Here is an 18,562-nt window from a genome sequence, read left to right as displayed (position 1 = left end):
GATGTTGAAAGACAGTGAAAAGGAAAAATGTCAGAGAAGAATCCTGAAACTTCACTTAATAGAGACTCAAGGAGCTGAATATGCTTCAGTTTATTGAATAGGATATTAAGACACTTTGCAATAGTAAAGAAATGTTGAAATGGAGATAAAATGTCTGACAGTTGCTATTCCTTTAAACTGTTAAAGGCATAACTAGATTCAGTGATCAGAAGTTAGCAAAGTTTGAACAGCAAAGAAAAAGTATTTCTTTGTCAAGAGAGAGATTATGTGACTGTGGAACTGATTATCAAAGAAGGAATGCAGTAAATTCTTTACCATTTGTAGCCTTCACTTAGAAATTGGTGGATGAAATTTATCTTTTAATCATCAAGCAAACCAGTGAGCTCAAAATGCACCAGTTAATAAGCCTAAGATTGGAATGGACATGTAGATTTCTTGGTGGTAAAAACTCTGATCAACTCATACATGTGACTTAGTTACTTATGGATAAGGGTTTTGGGCCTGAGCTGTGACTTTCTGAGGCTAGGAAGAAGTCCATACATAGTCCTTCTGAGCATGGCAGAGCTGTCCCTGTGGAACTGCTGGTGGGAAATGGATCTAATAGTTTTCTGTTGCACATTAATTACAAGATTTTTTTTTCCTTTTTAGTTGCATGTTATGTCTTCAAAATCAATCTGCCTTCACAGTGTTATTAACCAATTCCTCATGACTTTTTACCTGATTTATTTCCTACCTTGCTGTCCCCAAATCATTCCCCAGTAGATTGTTTTACAGTCCTTTTATGGCAATAATGTTAATTTTTTCAGCTAATTTTACTGTTTGAGTATTTGCTAATAAATCTTTATATTAAATGCATTTCTCTGGAGAGGGATTAGTTTGGTTTTGGAAACCTTTCATCTCCTTCTTGAAATTTTTCCATCCCTGTGATTTGTGAAATCTTCTGTTTGCTTGGACAGAAAACATCTGATCAATATTCTTCAGTTTAGCTCATAATGGTAGTAAAAACTTCTGGTCAGCTAATCTCTACAATTAAGATCTACGTTCATTGGTGTCTGTGTGATTTAGAACCTTCTGGCAAACATTTCAGTCTCCTGAGTTTGAACTTTTGGTGAGATAAGATGCAGAACTTCTTTTGCCATCGTAAAGTTACTAGACCATGTACGTGCCTCCCTTCAAAATAAATAATTTACTTATACTCGTTTGTAGCCTCCTTCTGTTGTGTTAATTCACAGTGAATGAAATGGATAGTAGAATAACAGGTACTGAAGAGCTTCAGAGAAGAAAAAAGGAGGCTTCGCTTTTTTGGTGCTACACACTTAAGCTTTAAAAATCAATTATTCTATTAGCATGTTTATTGTAAATCCTAGAAAATAATTTAACTTTAAACAGAGTTGGCTTAAGTTAAAATTTGCCTTTAGAACTTTTTCAGGGAGTGGTTTTTTTTTAAAAACCACATTATTTTTTCATCCAAATTACAGTAATTCTGAAAAGAGATTTAATTACTTGTCTGTAAGTTGAAGTTTCATCAAAGCTTGTGTCTGTCTGCAGCGTGAACTGTTTTTCCTTTGGAAGTTTTTTTTTTCATTGTTAAGGACACTGAGTAAGTATAGTGCTAATATAAAAATTCATTTTTGTAGTTGTCTTTTTTAGACAATTATATCAAGATTGCCATTGAAATACAGTGTGGAATATATGTTTCCAATTATTTCATGCAGAGAGACTACCTCAGAGGACCAGAGTGGACTCATAAAGTCCATGGCCAGGGCTTGTTTGCTCTAAAAACTTTTCCAAGTAGACAAAGGGTATCTAGTATATTTTACATAGCTCACATTTATTTACATGAAATTTAACCATTGAGTAACAACTCTCTCAGTGACTCTAGAATGGGTAATTTTTAAACCCAGTGTCACCAAGAGCCAGGAATAAAACGCCTTAACACTGGGCATGTTAAAGACCAGGCATTACTTTATTCAGGGCTGGGTGCACAGGCATTCCTTCTAGCGCACACGCCTACTGGAGTTCATTTTTGACATTGATACGTGACAGCACACTACACCTATCTAATACATAATCATTGGCCTGCCTGGGCATCCCCTTCTTCCACTAGTCTGTATCTTCTTTGCTTAAGTTTAAAGCTACAGTGTGATTGTAATTCACTGCGCATGCTTAAGTGGAGTGTGTGGGGGTAGTCCTTTCGTCCCTCAGTTGAGTCAGTGGTCACAATCTACCCCTGCCGGAACTACTTACCCCCCCAGTTACTGTGACTCACTGTTTTTATTGTTTCGTTGTGGCATCCCTCTATCTTCCTTGCAGGAGAATGTTTCTTGCTGTTGTCAGTCCCTGAAGTTTCTCAGCTCCTGAACCTTGAATTCCTTTCAAAAGTTGTCGCATCGAGACGTTTGTATTTCTCAGGATGTGGGTTTAGGTTATTCATGGCTCAAGCTGCAAGTTTAACCCGTTAGTTAATTACAACACCAGTACCCATGTTCAGGAAGATCTAGATGACATTAATAGTCTCCTGAGCACTGTAAATGAAATATAATACCATACAACATTTAGTTTCACAGGTTCTGATATTTTGGGCAACAGTCCATTTGGCTGTAAAGTAGCCGTTCCTCATGCAAACTTCCAAATTGTTTTTCTTTTTTTGTCCTTTGCTGAAGGTTTGCACCCTTATAACAGAATTGGTGGGATGAGAGATGTGAACAGTACTCAGCTGCTTTGGTAGAAAGTTAGTGGCTTGATTTAAAGACCCTCCTCATTAGATTACATTCAAATGAAGAAACAGCCAGATGATAACACCTTCGACGCTCCCAGGTAGATTTTCAAGTAGATACATAATAACATCAACTTATTCAAAATACAGATAAATTAAATATTTAACAGGTTGCTTATTTGTTTCCTTGCTTCTGAGATTTTAGTCTGAACTTCCTTAATATTAAGATTTCAAGCTCTTTGTGGTTCTTTTAAGTGAAAGCTGAAGTACTCACGCAGTCTACCAATTTCAAGAGTGTAAGGTCTTGGGAAAGGACAAAATATTACAAGGCTTCCAAAAGCTGTGCAGATGTGGTAGGTCTGCCCACTGTTTTTTTGGAAATGCATGTAATTACATGAAATGTAACTTAAAAGCTTGCCATGCATATTCAGTGCCAGAAAGTAGGAAGACTTTAAGACAGTGAGCCCTACAAGCTTTATTTCTTGTAATGACTATTTGTGAATCAGAAGTTAACTTAAATAAGGCACTCTCAAACTGTTGCAGATAATATTGTTTAGAATTAAATATCAAATGTATGTGACTAATGCTGCATTCATAAAATTCAAAGCAGGAGGAAAGATAGGGGTACATTTAGTAACAAAACTTTATGGCTTCAACGAAACCAGATGTTTGTGCTCATGCATGCAAATAAACACAGAAAGTAAGGAACTGCTAGTCTGGTACCTGGTCCCAAGATAATTTTTTTTAAATTTTTTTTTTAAAATTCCTCTGCCAGTTACAGAGATTTTAGGTTGGTCTCTCTCTCAGTTTTTATCTGTGTAAAATATAATTTTTTTTGCTTTCACCCAAACCTGGTTTAACCAGTGTTTTATATACTCTCTGTGCTATAGAGTTATTGCTTGAATATTTATATTGAAATACCATGCAAATTATCTAAAAACTTGTTCTCAAGGGTTGCATTAGGTAAAAATAAAGCAGAACCAGCATTTATCAAAATCAAATTATGCAGGAAGATTCCTCATGTAGTTGTTGTTTTATTTGTTATTTCAGCCGTGACAATTCACTGGTTTCCAATAGTGAGGCTTAGGAATTGCGTGTGTCAATTCTGTTAAGTTCTGGTGACTTTTTTCTTTCTTCTGTCTCTGGAACAGTGTTAGTTCTCATCCTTTGGCATAGGAGCATGGTGTTTTGCAGTAAGAGAGAACATTGTGGTTGTGTAGGTTGCTCTTGTGAAAACGTCCCGATCGGTCAAAATTATAAGTCTTTGGAAGAATCACCTCTGGAGACCTGTTAGTAATACAAGAATGCCTTCATCAAGAAGTTGCTGCGATCTCATGTGTGTGTAGTAGTTTGCACTGCACTGGCGTAGTAGTTTGCCTTTTGTCTTGACATGTGTAAAGGTGTGAAGTCCACTCCAGATATGTGAAGATGGATTTTCCTAGGCTAACTTATCTATTTATAGGTACATATGCAGTGCAGAGCTGATTAAGAGCAGAGCAAATGAGCGGGCCTGGTTAAGAGGAGTTTGAATAATGACTGTGCTGGCCCTTGCTGAAAGCTGTATGTTTACAAAAGGGCTAGTAAAGCTATTTTCGTCTTTATAAACTATGTACGTTTACAGTAATATTTTTCTGAAGCTTTTCTTGATTAAAATGTTAGCTGCTGTGATAAAAAAATGCAGTCAGTTGTAAGAGCTTCCATTTGAGAGCTTTTTCAACTTATATTTTTATTATAAACCTTAATTTTTAGAGGGTTCGTACAGTTTCAAGTAGATTTTAAGAACTAAAAATTAAAATAATCAAACTTGCTGCTATGCAGAGAAAACAGAGGACCAAAGCACGCTAAATTGTGCCAATTCTTTTTCCTCATTTATTTAAGCAAGTCTTGCTATTATATTGTCCATGGCTCAGAAGAAGTGAATAGGGCTTATGCTTTGTTCCTAGACACTATGGAATGGCTTTAATTTTAAAATCCAGATGCATTTACGCACATAGACGGGAACAGAACTCTACTTTCTACATAGCATGGTTGAATTAAAATTGATTAATCAAGTGGTTTTTATATTGTAGCTCATGTAAACACAAACTTTTGAAGACTAGTTTTTCAGTTGTGTTGTGCTTTGATCTTTCAATTTCATTTCTAGATTCTGCCCCATATCTCATATATTGATTGCAAGACTAGATCAGTTTATTTTTCTGAAATGATAAGTTTAGAATTTCACATTATCCACAGCTCCCAAGTTTATCATATATGAAATAAGGGGGTTTCATTCTGTTTGTCAATGTAAGACAGAGATACTCACACAGGAAAAGCTAGGGGATCCACCCTAAAGAATTTGTACTTCTTCACAGTAGTTTAAAATAACACATACATGCACATACATCCAGTGCATGTATATATGCAGTGACTTTAGTAAGCACGTGAAGTTGTTCATGTTGTTCACCTGCAAACCACAGATGTGACATGAAAATACACTTTTTTTTTTTCTCCATTTTGAAATGGAACTGGTTTTGTAAACTTAGTTTACAACTTAACATGATTTTACCAAAGGCTGGAAGTTGCTGATAAGCTTACCCTCTGAAAAAAAACTTCTCTGCAGCTACTGTACACACTTTCAAACAAGATGGTTCAACTTTTTCAGTGGTAGTAACTGAGTGGCAGCTTGGGAATGTCAATCCTGGGATGCATAAAATCAGCAGTAGCTTGTGGGTCTGAACAACTGGTTATAGGTATGTGCAAGAGGAGGTTTTGACATTTCATGCACTTCCAAAAGCTGTGTTATCTTTCCACAAAATTAAGGGTCCCAGGAGTGATGAAGTTGTGTAAAGGGCCAAATTCAGCCTGCGATGACCAGTCTGCACTGTTTGCATCTATTATTAGTGGCTCTCTTCCTTCAAGAGAAAACACATTTGTATTTTAAACATAAAAGTGTACAAAAGTTAAAAATTGTATTTCAGAAATGGTTTCTTTTTTAAGAACTTCGTTAGCTGCATTTTGCCATAGTAGGAAGGAAGTAAACATAAAAAGCATCCTGAACTTGCTTTTCACTGATACCTTCCAGTTAAGTGGAAGCTGGCAAATGTCCCAATTTTCAAGAAGGGCAAAAAGGACGACCCTGATAGTTACAGGCCTGTCAGTCACACCTGGTAAAATTATGGAGAAGGTTGTTCTGGGAGTTACTGAAAAACACTTGAGAGACAATGCGGTCCTTGGTCACAGCCATCACAGGTTCTTGAGGGGAAAGTCCTGCTTAACAAACTTAATTTCCTTTTTTGACAAGATCCCCCATCCAGTTGACCAAGGGAAGCCAGTAGATATGTGGTTTTTTGGATTTTAGCAAAGTTTTTCATACTTTCTGTCACAGTATCCTTCTGGACAAAAGGTCCAGCACACAGCTAGACAAGTGTATAATACATCGGGTGAGCAATTGGCTGATGGGTTGGGCTCAAAGAGTTATAGGAATGGTTACATCATGCTGGTGGCTAGACACCAGCAGGGTTCCCCAGGGCTCAGTTTTAAGGCCAGTGCTCTTTAATGATTTTATAAATGATCTGGATGCAGGAATCAAATATACATTAAGTTTTATGATGATACTAAACTAGGAGGACCTGGGTGCTCCCTCAAGGGTGGAGAGCCCATAGAGAGAGATCTGAATAGACTAGAGAGCTGGGCAATCACCAACTGAATAAAATTTAATAAGAGCAAGTGCCGGATTCTCCATCTGAAATGGGCTAGTCCTAGTTATACGTACACACTGGGGGATGAGAGGCTGGAGAGCCACCCTGCAGAAAGAGATCTGGGGCTTTGGGCTGGTGGCAAGTTGGGTACAAGGGCTGTCCCCTGGCAGCCGAAAGGTCCAGCCATGCCCTGGGGTGCATCGAGCACGGCACAGCTAGCCAGGCGAGGGGGTGACTGTCCCACTCTACACAGCACTGGTGTGGCCCCACCTCGAGCACTGTGTGCAGTTCTGGGCGCCTCAGTGTCAGGAGGGCATCAAACCATTTGAGTGTGCCCAGAGGAGGGTGACCAAGGTGGCGAAAGGCCGCGAGGGCAAGACTGAGGCAGAGCGGCTGAGGTCACTTGGCTTGTTCAGCTTGGAGGAGAGAAGGCGAGGGGTGCCCTCATCACAGCCTGCACCTTCCTCGGAGGGGCAGGTGCTGGTCTCCTCTCTCTGGGGACCAGCGACAGGACGTGAAGGAGGTGGAGTGAAGCTGCATCAGGGGAAGTTCAGGTTGGACATTAGGGAAAGGTTCTTCACTGAGAGGGTGGTCAGTCCCTGGAGCAGGGTCCCCAGGGAGGTGGCCAGGGCACCAAGCTGTCAGAGTTCAAGGAGTGTCTGGACAATAATCTTAGTCATAAAATCTTAGTCATACAGTTTATGCCATAAATATGCGGCCCCGTGAGGAGCTGGGATTTGGACTTGGTGATCCTGATGGGTCCTTTACAACTTGAGATATCTGTGATTCTAGGAAGAAAAGAACTATAAACCCTGCTGGTGCCCCAGGTAGAAAGGAAGGGTAGAGCGAGGTGTTTACGCTCATTTAATTAAAGATAGCTGAATTATTGAGGAGGCATCCATGAGTTCTTACTGGGGTGGAGGTGGGGGTGGGGAAGAAGAGTTGAGAATTTTCCTACTACTTGGCTGACCTGTGCAGGATGGCTTTCAGCACTGAGTTGAACCTCTATGATGTGGGGTATACAAACAGGTGTGGGGATAGGTGCTTGTTAACTACACATGGGTGCAGAAGGGAGTGGAGAAAACAGATAAGTTGTTTTGAACAGGTAGGAGCAATGGATGTGGGTCACCAGCTGAAGCTTCTGTACTTTTCCAAGTATCCATCTCCCAGTAGCTCTTAGTCAGTGATTTTTATGCTATTTGTATGTCTTCTGTTGTGATTTTGGACTTAGTTCTAGTTTTACTAGCTTTTAAATAGATTTATGTTAGTTGATAGAGTTTTAGGTATGAGAAGCGTGGGTCCCTGCCAAGGATATTCATATAGTCTAACTGCATTGTAAAGTCAAGTTGTCTGGGGTCACAGAATAATTTAAGTTGAAGAGGACATCTGGAGGTCATCCGTTTTGATTCTCTGCTTAGTGTACAGCCAATCGATCAGGTTGCTCAGGTAGCAGCCCACTGTGCAGTGAACTAAATGAATTCCTTAACAGGCTGAAATTTCAGGGCTTAAGGCAAACAGAAGACTAGAACACTACAAAGTAATGTGTTCATACTGTAGAGATACTTGATTTTATTTTTTCAATTGCACTGGGCTATGAAGCAACTCACCTTTCTGGTCTTTGTATTTAAAAGGAAAAACAGATTGTTAAAAATATTTTCTTAGTTGTTTATGTCCTGCCTTTACTGTTTTTAAATCTATGCACTTTCAGCTCCAGCAAAACAATAACATTTCCTCCCATGTGCATAACTGATAAGGGAGCATAAGTCCCTTAGTTTTCATCTTCAGAAATAATAAAATTTAATACTAAGTTGTCCACTAACTTTTCGCTTTAAATTTTTAGCCTTCCACAATAGTCAGAAAGGAGTATAGGGGCTTTTTCAGTAGCAGCAATAATATGATGTGAGCAGACCATGGTGACAAGTATATGAAAAAATTATGCAGTGCATGGTTACCCAGATAGATACAGGACTGTATCATAACTCTTCAGAGACTGACGCTAAGAACCATATTTCTTCTCTAAAAAAGGTACCATATTCCTTTCTGAATTTTTGGGATGAGGAGGGAAGTATCTTACACTGTGGTGTGTATTCCAGAAAATATGTTAATTACATAAATTTGTATTTACTTACACTTTATGTGCTGCAGTGTGGCCTGGTCTTTTTAAGCCTTTCTTAACTTTTTATGGAGGTTGTACTACAACATGCAAAATTTGTTACTTCATGCATCAATACAAAGTAAAACTGACTTGTAAAATTTTCTGTACCCCAAAGTGTATAGTTACTCTGCACAGCTAAGTCAAGCTTTGCATTGTTTAGAATAGATTCTGTAGCTTTAAAAATCAAAATCTGTTTAAGTGTTACAGTTTGCACTCTTATGTTACTTGCCTCTGTTAAATGGTGGTTCATTGCTAATAGAACTGCCAAAAAGTTGCTATGAGTGCGATCTAAGACAGAAGCAAAAACAGTTAAAATTTAGTTGTCATGCATATAGAATCAGCTGAGGTGTTGCTTCAGAGAGCTTTTAATTACTTGACTGCTTTAATTTATCTTCAGTTTATTTTTGGCTTAATGGAGAGTTCTGCTGAGTGTTAGTTCCAGTCTAAGTTATTTATTGGAGTGCAGAAGAACTTGAGATCGAAATGGACCTTAACTATTTTATAACCATGACTAATCAGCTTTTTAGAAACCATCCTGTTTTCCTGGTGATTTACTCTTCCTGCTTTTGCAGTGTCATGCACGACTGCTCTTGTGTCATTTCAGTTCATGCAGGTGACAGTAACTTGAACTGTTGAGATCTTCTTTACCAGAAGTCTTCCCCTTTGATCTTATATCAGATTGATTATGTCCCAGTTTTATGTTTATGAAGTGGGAGAGGAGATCTCAGTTCTTTGCCTTCTTGCCCCATTTGGAAAATGACACAAAATTGTATCGCCTTTTACTCCCACAGCTTTCAGAAGTGTCAGTCACGTAATAGCTCTAATTCATCTAATGTTCTATATAGAATTATAATATTGAAGTTAGATGTTGCTGGAATAGTAAATGAAGGATGACTTATGTGTAAAAAGTGCTACATAGTCTCAGGAAAATCCCAGTGCTCAGTTTTTTTAAATAGCACAGCATTAACATAGACTTTGAATTACTATTATTCAAAAGCATATTGACTCTTTACAGAGCTCAATATACTTCATTAAAATGACTGTTACTCATAGGATGAAAAGGTCTTAGGGGGATGATTCTCTAACCTACGCTATGGATGGTTTTCTGAAGGCTTGCTTAGACACTTTGCTGATTTGAACTGAAGAAGTAATATGCTTTGATGCTGACACCCGTGATTGCCAACCTAATGGCTGATGCAAAGGAAAAACACCTCTTTCTTCAGTCAGATCCGTATGTGAAGTCTTCACCAACAAGAAACAAAGCAAATTAGTTGTCAGTGCCAGGAACAAACTAACAAGCTTTTTCGCTCTTAATGCAGTCTAGTTGCCCAAATACTTATCACTAATGCAATCAAATATACACAGTGTTTTGGGGAAATACAAGAGGTAATACTTAAATATTTAAGGAAATACTAAGAAAGGCTTGTAGGAATTCAGGTACAATGACGTGTTCAGTTTTTGCCTGTACATTAGCCTGTGGAAGGGGTTTTGTCAAATAGACTGAATCTATTGTAATTACCTTGAGTTAAACTTGAGAAGAAATTCTTCAGGGAAGAAACCATCACAACCACGCAGTTTGGAATGCCTAAATGAATTATTTTTTTGTTAACCTATGAGCCCTGCAACCACTGTTTTCAGTACAGTGTATGCCTTTAATTTGAAGACCATTTTCATAGTCTGAAGAGGCATTTTTCTGTATCACTCTTTTGGGAATCTAAATAGTGTTCTGGAGCATGTTTGTGTTTGTTTTGTTTTGGTTGGGTTTGTTTTTTTTTTAAAGCCTCAGTGATTTGCCTTCCAATTTATCTTCTACAGATTTGAATGTATTTAAGATAGTGGTCAGTGCAGGATATTGTCCTCCCAATAATACCTATAGCTTTACTTAACATAATTTTTCTTTTATGTAATGTATTCTTGTGTTCTTGTGTATTGATTCTTGAAGCTGTTTGATTTGGTGGGGGGCTTTGTGGCCCCTGCCTCAAGAGTATCCTGTCTTCAGCATGTGATCACTGTTTTTAGATGTCTTCTATTTTTCTGTATTCTAAGCAGCATTGAATATAACATGTATGTGGAATCTTAATCCTCATTCCTTAGAAGTACAGACTCTTACTGGTGTTACAATTGCATGCCTGCATATCCTCTACTACTGCTTTCTGTCCAGCAGTTAGCTTAGTTAACCTGTTTTGTTTTTACACAATTGATCTGTTTTTCACTTCCATATTCCTTCTTAGGTTTTTTCCCCTACTTGTGTGTTTATTCCCATAATATTTCTCTTCACATCTTTTCTTCTGAATTTGGAAAGTTTCTCCCACCAAGCCTTTTGTTTTACTTATGTTCCGTTTGCTTTGATATGAGGAAAATTCTGCTGAGCATTAGTAACTACATTGGAACTAGCTTATCTTCCCAATAACTTAATGGAAAAGACTTATAATGATACTATTCTTTTGATTTTAATCAGAATTTTCTCTCATTTGCTTTCCTCTTGATCCTCAACCTTTCTGTATATGATTTATGTTTTAATATGCTACACTGTCTTCCAGGGTAGTGATTACATTCCAAGCAGATTTACATTACAAATAACTATTTCAAGATCTATATGTTTAGCAAAAAGAAATCAGATATAAGAAAGCAAATTTATTTGTATTTAGGTATGTTAAGAGCAAGTGTAGTTTAAAGTTTGAGGTTCTTTTGAAAATCTGTGAAGAAGGTGTAGATAAAAATCTTTTTAGAAAGAAAAGTGTCTTGTAAAATTTTTAGGTCCCAGGTGAAGCTTACTGGTTTGAATTAAAACATTCATGATCTTTGAAGATAAAGACTAGAGGTAGCAAAGTATTTATCTGAATTTTGCATTGCACAGTATAGTTCAGTGGGAATTAATGGATGGATCGAATTTTTGGAGTTGGTCATTTTGATGAGCTGATCTGCAAATACTTTGCGGGAATTTTCAGGTTCTGAAGTAACAATGTACTTTAAAAATTTTTGTGTGAAATTCAATGGAATGGGTTTTCCCATCGCTTTGGATAGGCCCTTAGAAGGAAATAGCTGAAATTGACATGTAATTTATATGCAAATACAATACAACTCTACATATAGGATCTGCCGATTCAAAAAATTACTGAGAAAACATAGATTTTTCACATTGGCTTCCTTTGTGCATTAGTTTTGTCTCCATCTCTGCTTATATTCTCCATGGGTGCTCTTATTGTAATGCGAAAACTGAAGCAAGGAAGAGATGCATAGATGACGTCCCCTTGTTCATCACTGCATGGTCAAGGGCCTAATCAATTGTATGGACTGAAGATAGTTGTTTCTCTTATTGATAGCGTTGGGGAAGGAAAGAGCTGGATGGCTGAATGACTTAAGCAAATAATTTCTAAATCTGAGTTCTGTGTGGATGATATGTGTCAATACTAAATTGGTAAGATTTGTAGTGTGTGAATTACTAGCTTATTTCTAGTAAGCTTATTGCTACTCTTAAATTTTTACCGTTTTGAAAAATGCTGTTTTGTATTGTTAGCCTGACCACTGGTTTAATCTGGGAAAGCAAAAATTACTCCATCTGGAAAGCTTGTGAGCTTTGCATTTTAATAAAAACAGACTTCTTATGCATAAAATAAGATGTTCTGTTGTCAAGTATTCTACTGAGTCTTTACAGCTGTGTGTTCATTATAACCTGAAAGGGGTTCTATAGACATATTGATGGGTAACTGTATCTGAATGCATCTGTTGGCCAGTTTGTCAGCCAGAAGTGATTGTATGTCAAAACTTGCTAGCGTTTTCTGCTGCTGCTGTTTTCCTTTCGTGAACATGCTGCACAGTTGACTTGAAATCAGTCATGCCAAATCTGGCGTGACATTATCTGGCATAACTGTTGTATTCTGTCCTCACTTTTATTCTCCTTATCCAGTCTGCCTCTTTCTGTCTCTACTCTCCTCCCTAACCTCCATTAGGAGTTCTGGTTCCTTAGTTCAGTTAATATTCATAATCAGTTTTTCTCTGTCTCCTTTTCTAATTCAGTTTTCCCAAATCTTGCATATATTGGCCAGTAGCAGGATTTTTGCTCAGTAATTCAGAATGTCTACTCTCTATGTTCTCTTAAACATGCTTGTGTGTCATTTCAATTTTGAGTTTGTTGCTTTTTAATTCATTCAGGCTGGACAATGGGAGTACTTCCCATTTATTGTTACTAGATTTTAATCTATTCCCCCCCCCCCCAATAATTATAATTCAGCTGTAATTACCCAAATGGTGGTATTTCTTCTATCAAAAAAGGTTTACCAATTTTATTTGGAAATATTAAAAAAATACAGTTTCATAGTTGCTTCATCCTATTTGCTGCATATCACATAATAATGAATTTCAGTGTTTTTGTTTGTTTCTTACTCTGGTAAAATGTTCTATGTGTTAAAAGTTCTGTTTGTGCTTTACATTTAGGGATTATTTACGTAACAGAGAAGCTGAAGAATTCTTACAAATTATTGTGTCAATTGTTTTGGCAGTTCCTTCCATAGTTACGATTTTATTCGTGTTGGATGTGACTTTTCTTGTATTCTGGTTTAAATTATTTTAACTCTGTTCAGATGCTGGGAGTAGGTAGCTTATTTAGAAGTTGTTATGCCAAACAAGCATGGAAAGTTCCTCTGGATTTTTTCATCTGTGTGTGCAAATTTTTTCAGTATCTGGCAGGTGATTCAACCTTCATTGGGTCCCATGTGCTCAACAGAAGAAAACTATAACTTACTTCTGCTGAAAGAGGGCAAAGAGAATACAATAATGAAAGTTTTCTTGCTGACATAGTATTGTACCACCATATGCATGAAGTGCATCTTAAGAGAACTTTCCAGCTATTTTTTATCTATCTATTCTCTTTATGTATTCTGCTTCAGGTAATTTTTCACCCTAATATATAAGTATATTAATTTCATTCCTCTCTAGTTAAGGTTGGTTGATGTCATAAAAAATATGGAAACTTGCTTTAAGATCAGTTACTTTTTTATAAAAAGGCTTAATGCAATATGTTTAAAAATTTGTTTTCTATCATTGATAAGATGACTTGGAATTCTGTGCTCTGTTGACAAATTCCATTGCAGCAGTATTTGTATGATGATTTTAAAGTATGTTGTAGCTTTCCAAGGTAGTCTTTTTAGGCAACCTTATATTACAAAGGTAAGCATTATAATATATTACAAAGATAAGTATTATAATGTAGTTACTAGATGTACAACATTAGCCTGATCAGTACTTTTAACAGTAATGTATTCTGTTGTGCTTCTTTGTATTTTAAGTGTGACAAGAATAGACTTAATTATTAGACTAGATTTAATATGTTTATACTATATTAAATGCCAATAACATTCAATGTTATGCAAGAGAGTTTTGCAGTCCAGTAGGAGCAGAGGAGGTGGGTTAGGCAGAGAAACTTAGTGGAATTTGACAAGTCAGGCTTTTAATGTTTGAATTGGTTCACTCCTTGAATTTCAGCAGATTGTATTAGAATAGTATTAGAATGGGCAGCAGCATGCTGAATTAGGGCTTAGAGAAATTTTCTGTGCTTGCAGACTGGGAAATGCAGTGACATAATGACATAAATACCTTTAATAACTTGTATAATACAATAACATTGCCAATAATTAACTTTACTAGAAATTTTGATTTAGTAATAACATTATAAGAATGTTAGAAAAGGGGGGGGGGGAAGGGAAGAAACGATTGTGGGGAAAAACAAAAAAAACCCTAACCCTGAGGCCTAGTAAGTAAATTAGTTTTTTATTATGGGTTGTTTAATTTCTCAGTGACCAGGAAAATATCCATATTACCATTCCAAAACAACATTTCCATCTTCTTCTAAGTTGCTCTGAATTGCTCTTGGCAAATATAAGAACTTTGCAAAAATCTGTTTTGCAGATGTGGAATCCACCATTTAAAAAGTTAAATTTAAATTTGTGTGTGTGGAACCTTTTTCACGGAAGTTTTCTTTGAAAATAAATTTATGAAAGAGAAATTAGAAATACATACGCAAATTTGATGTGATGAAAGAATGACATTATATGTTGGAGGGATAGTTTAAAAAAATCCCTATATGTTGTTTTTACTAAAGAACAAACTTTCATTACACAGTTTTTTTTTCAGGTGGAAAAAGTCTCATTCAGGAAATGTTTTCCTTTTATTTTCATTGGAGTTCAAAAATATCTTGGTTATACCTATCAACAGATAAATATTAGTATTATACATCTGCTAAATGCTGCAACACAGAGCGTAAAACAATGTTATTCTTTCATCCCACACGTACTTAGGCCTAGGAAGATTGTAATGGTTTTAGCTGGGATAGAGTTAATTTTCTTCACTGTAGCTGGTACAGTGCTGTGTTTTGGAATTAGTATGAGAATAATATTGATAACACACAGATGTTTTAGTTGTTGCTAGCTAGTGCTTATACTAGTCAGGACTTTTCCAGCATCTCATGCTCTGCTGGGTACATAAGAAGCCAGGAGGGGAGGGGGCACAGCAAAGACAGGTGATCCAAACTGGCCAAAGGGCAGTTTGACATCACATGGCATCATTCCCAGTATATTAACTGGGGGGAGTTGGCTGGGAGGGAAGCAACGATTGTGGCTCAGGGGCCAGCGGTGTCAGTCGGTGGTAGTGAGTGGCTGCAGGTTGCAGCACTTATCATTTGGGTTTTTTCCCTCCTCCCAAGGTTTCATACCTCTTCCCACTCTTCCCCCCCTCCCCGCCCTGCCTTTTTCCTTTTCTCATTTTTTATTATTATTATTGTTATTATTACTGCTTTATTTTACTTATTAAACTGTTCTTCTCTCAACCCATGAGTTTTCTTACTTTTGCCCTTTCGATTCTCTCCTCCATCCCACTGGCGTGGGGGGAGTAAGCAAGTGGCTGTGTGGTGCTGAGTTGTTGACTGGGGCTGAACCATGACAGAGATACTCTTAGTATGAGGATTTTTTGACAAAAGTAACTCTCCTGGAACTGATCTGATTGATCAAGGGGTACAATTTTTTATTCATTTCAACAGAAGCATTAGATTGGACGCAGAGTAGGTTAGGGAGTGAAAATGGGACTTCTGTAATGCAGTCCTAGTTACTCTTCCATTATCTGAGGAGGAAGAAGTATCATAAATATTATAAAATATTCTGCTAAGAAACAAAGGCATACTTCCATATGGTGCTCTCTAAGCTGACTGTGATGTGGTATGGTGGCTGAAGGTCAGTAGCAGAAGAGGAGACAAAATATAGAAGCAGCCTTAGTTAGCTTTTTTTTTGCAAAGGTATATTCTTTGAAGGTAAATTGTTCAGGTTTTGTGCTTCCTTTCTTGTTTATCCTCTTCCCTTCTGGCTACAATGGGAGAGTTAAATATTAAGAAGTATTAGGTGTTATGAGGTAAAGGGACTGGAAAAAGGCTTCACGTAACTTTCAGGTGTAAACAGTAGATGAAGGAAAAGCATCAAAATGCCTGCTGAAAGAAGAAACAGTATGCTTAGATAGTTATTGATGGAGCGTGGAGGGTAAAAGGGGGATGTCAGAACAAATCAGTCTATGTCATACTCATACTGCATGAGGAAGGCCCTTAGAACGGGATAGTAAAAGTGTATCTCTGAGGTCCTTCACCAACCCGTATGTTTCCAGTCCATCACTGGTTTGAAGGAAAATATAAAACACATAGTTTACAGATGACTTCTAATGTTTTGATTGGTGGTGATTCAGTCAGAAATAGTGGGCCAATTGATTCATGTGGTAAGCTGAATTCTTTTGTCCATGGTATTATGAGATGTGTTTGCAATACTATGTCCATTTTTTAATAAAAATTGGAAACGCTACCATAAATAATAAAAATACTTAAAAGATCTAATGTGAAAGAAGAGATTAAAGAGCTCAGTCTTAGCTCAAGAGTAAAGGACTCTCTGGGAATGACTGATCAATTTGTAAGTGATATATAGATGATTTCTTATTTCTTTTATTTTAGTAGAAAAGTTTTATAGTGAGATCCAGTAGCAACAAGGCAACAGAAAACACACATTCAGTCTGGGGACATTAGGAAAACACTGAGAGGACATTAAACACGTACTATAGGCTATGTGGTAATTTTTAACAGGGCATGTAACCTGTACGTGAGGCAGTTTGGCCAACTATCTGCAGCAGAAGCACCAACCCAGGAAGCTTGGATTTTTCATCAGACCTGCTGATATTACAGTTGATTTAGGGCTCACATATTTTTTTATCAGTCTTGTAAGAGATAGAACTAGACGAGGGTTACTTCTTCCTTTACAGTTGAAAGGTAAAATGAATAAGAAGGTTTGAATATGCTCTATAGTGTCGTGAAGCGATTGAGATTTTGATAGGATATTGAGCCCTCAAAAGAGGAGACTGAAGGCTTTAAAAAAGTCTTTCTGTGCCATCAGAAATGAAGAATTAGGATGGTGAAGGATTCTCAGACGTTGTTTTTGGAATTGCAGCTGAGATGCTTGTGAGGCTTCTTAGATAAAAAGCCAAGTAGAGGGAGGCAGGCTTTATACTTCCCTGCACTTAACCATGTTACTAGTTACACCATCTGAGAAGTATACCAAGGATGTACCAAGGCAGTCCTGGGAAACTTGCACTGTAAGAGGGGAAGCAGCTTTCCAGCAGGCAGTGGTCATCACAAGAGGAAGAACAAAAGCTGGAGGTACAGGATATTCAGATGAGATTCTGGAAGGATTGAATATGATGAGGGAAAGGGGTTTGAGTAAATATCAGAATGGGAGAAAGTGTCAATGTGCCTGTTGAAAGGTAGGAGACTGAGATGGTTATTGAAACACCTGGAGAGGAAAAGGGGAATCTCAGAATGCTTGAGGATGGAAGCGACCTCTGAAGGTCCTCTAATCCATCCATCCTGTTCAGAGAGAGATCACCTAGGCACCTAGCACATTGAGACAGGTCGAGCAGGTTTTGAGTAACTTCAAGAAGGGTGACTCTATATACTTGCTGGGCAACCTGTTCCATATAGCAGCATGGATTTATTTAAGTGACCATCGAAAACGCATCATAATCTAATGTTTCATTTAAAAATTAAAACTAACAAAACAAAAGCCCCCCAAACCCAAACCAGCCATCAGAACACTTGAATGTCTTATGGTAGAGCTCCAAATAAAGCAATGAAACGGTACCTTACAGATACAAAATTTGAAAACTTTTAAAAATGAGACTAATCTTAACTTTATTATTGACAACTGGAGATTTGTTCTACTTCAGCTACTGATTTCTCATTACTGTCATTAAATGTGTGGTTAAATATAACTTCTGTGAGCTATATCCAGCTCATTTTCTTGTCTGTTTTATCCTAAAATTATATATATGTCAGCTCTGTAGCCTGTCTGGAAGTTCCTAACATTATGCTACAGTGTCTTGTCTTTTCCAGAGAAATGGCAGCCCTTTTTTAAAGTGGTATTTGCTTTGCTAGAGACCAGGGAATTACATGCTGTTGGATCATAGGCAATGTTTGTATAGTCTAAACAAATGAGGTTGTCTTGAGAACTCAGTGAGTTTTTTTTCTTTCTTAATTAATGATCTTTCTTCCATTGCCAAATCCTGAAACTCTAATCTGCAGTAGACTCCAGAAGAGTTTTGAATTTTTATCTGGGAAGAACTCAACATATTAAATGGACAGAAGACATTTGTATCTAAGACGGTTTAAAGAGTCCACCTGTATCTCAGTGTTTTTGTTTTCTCTTATTTGGATGTTTTTGTGTATCTAAGGAACACTGAAGTCAGATATTCTTTTTCCATTAAAAAGAAAAAGGATGTATTTATTTTGCTAACAATGTGGGAAAAACTCAACTTGAAAAACCAGTGTCATATAAATGAGTCTTTGTGAAGTATATGAAGAACACTTTTACAAAAGAACTCTAAGACCTTCAGGATTATTGGAAGAGAACTACAATAATATTGCAATTAATTGTTTAAAATGCCTTTTTAAAATAAAGAAAAGTCTGATGAATAACCAGCCAGCATGCAATACTGCCA

The 18,562-nt window shown here is 37.1% G+C and overlaps 1 protein-coding gene across 3 annotated transcripts in view; it reads left to right on the top strand.

Annotated features, from left to right (window-relative positions):
• Nucleotides 1-18,562, top strand: part of WDR70 (WD repeat domain 70) — a 160,106-nt gene that overhangs the window by 74,880 nt on the left and 66,664 nt on the right. The gene's annotated exons all lie outside the window — the stretch shown is intronic.

This window comes from Phalacrocorax aristotelis, chromosome Z (genome assembly GCF_949628215.1).
Source record: "Phalacrocorax aristotelis chromosome Z, bGulAri2.1, whole genome shotgun sequence".
Lineage (NCBI taxonomy): Eukaryota > Metazoa > Chordata > Aves > Suliformes > Phalacrocoracidae > Phalacrocorax > Phalacrocorax aristotelis.
The sequence above is the reverse complement of the archived record's forward strand: the minus strand, read 5'-3'. Positions and strand labels throughout refer to the sequence as shown.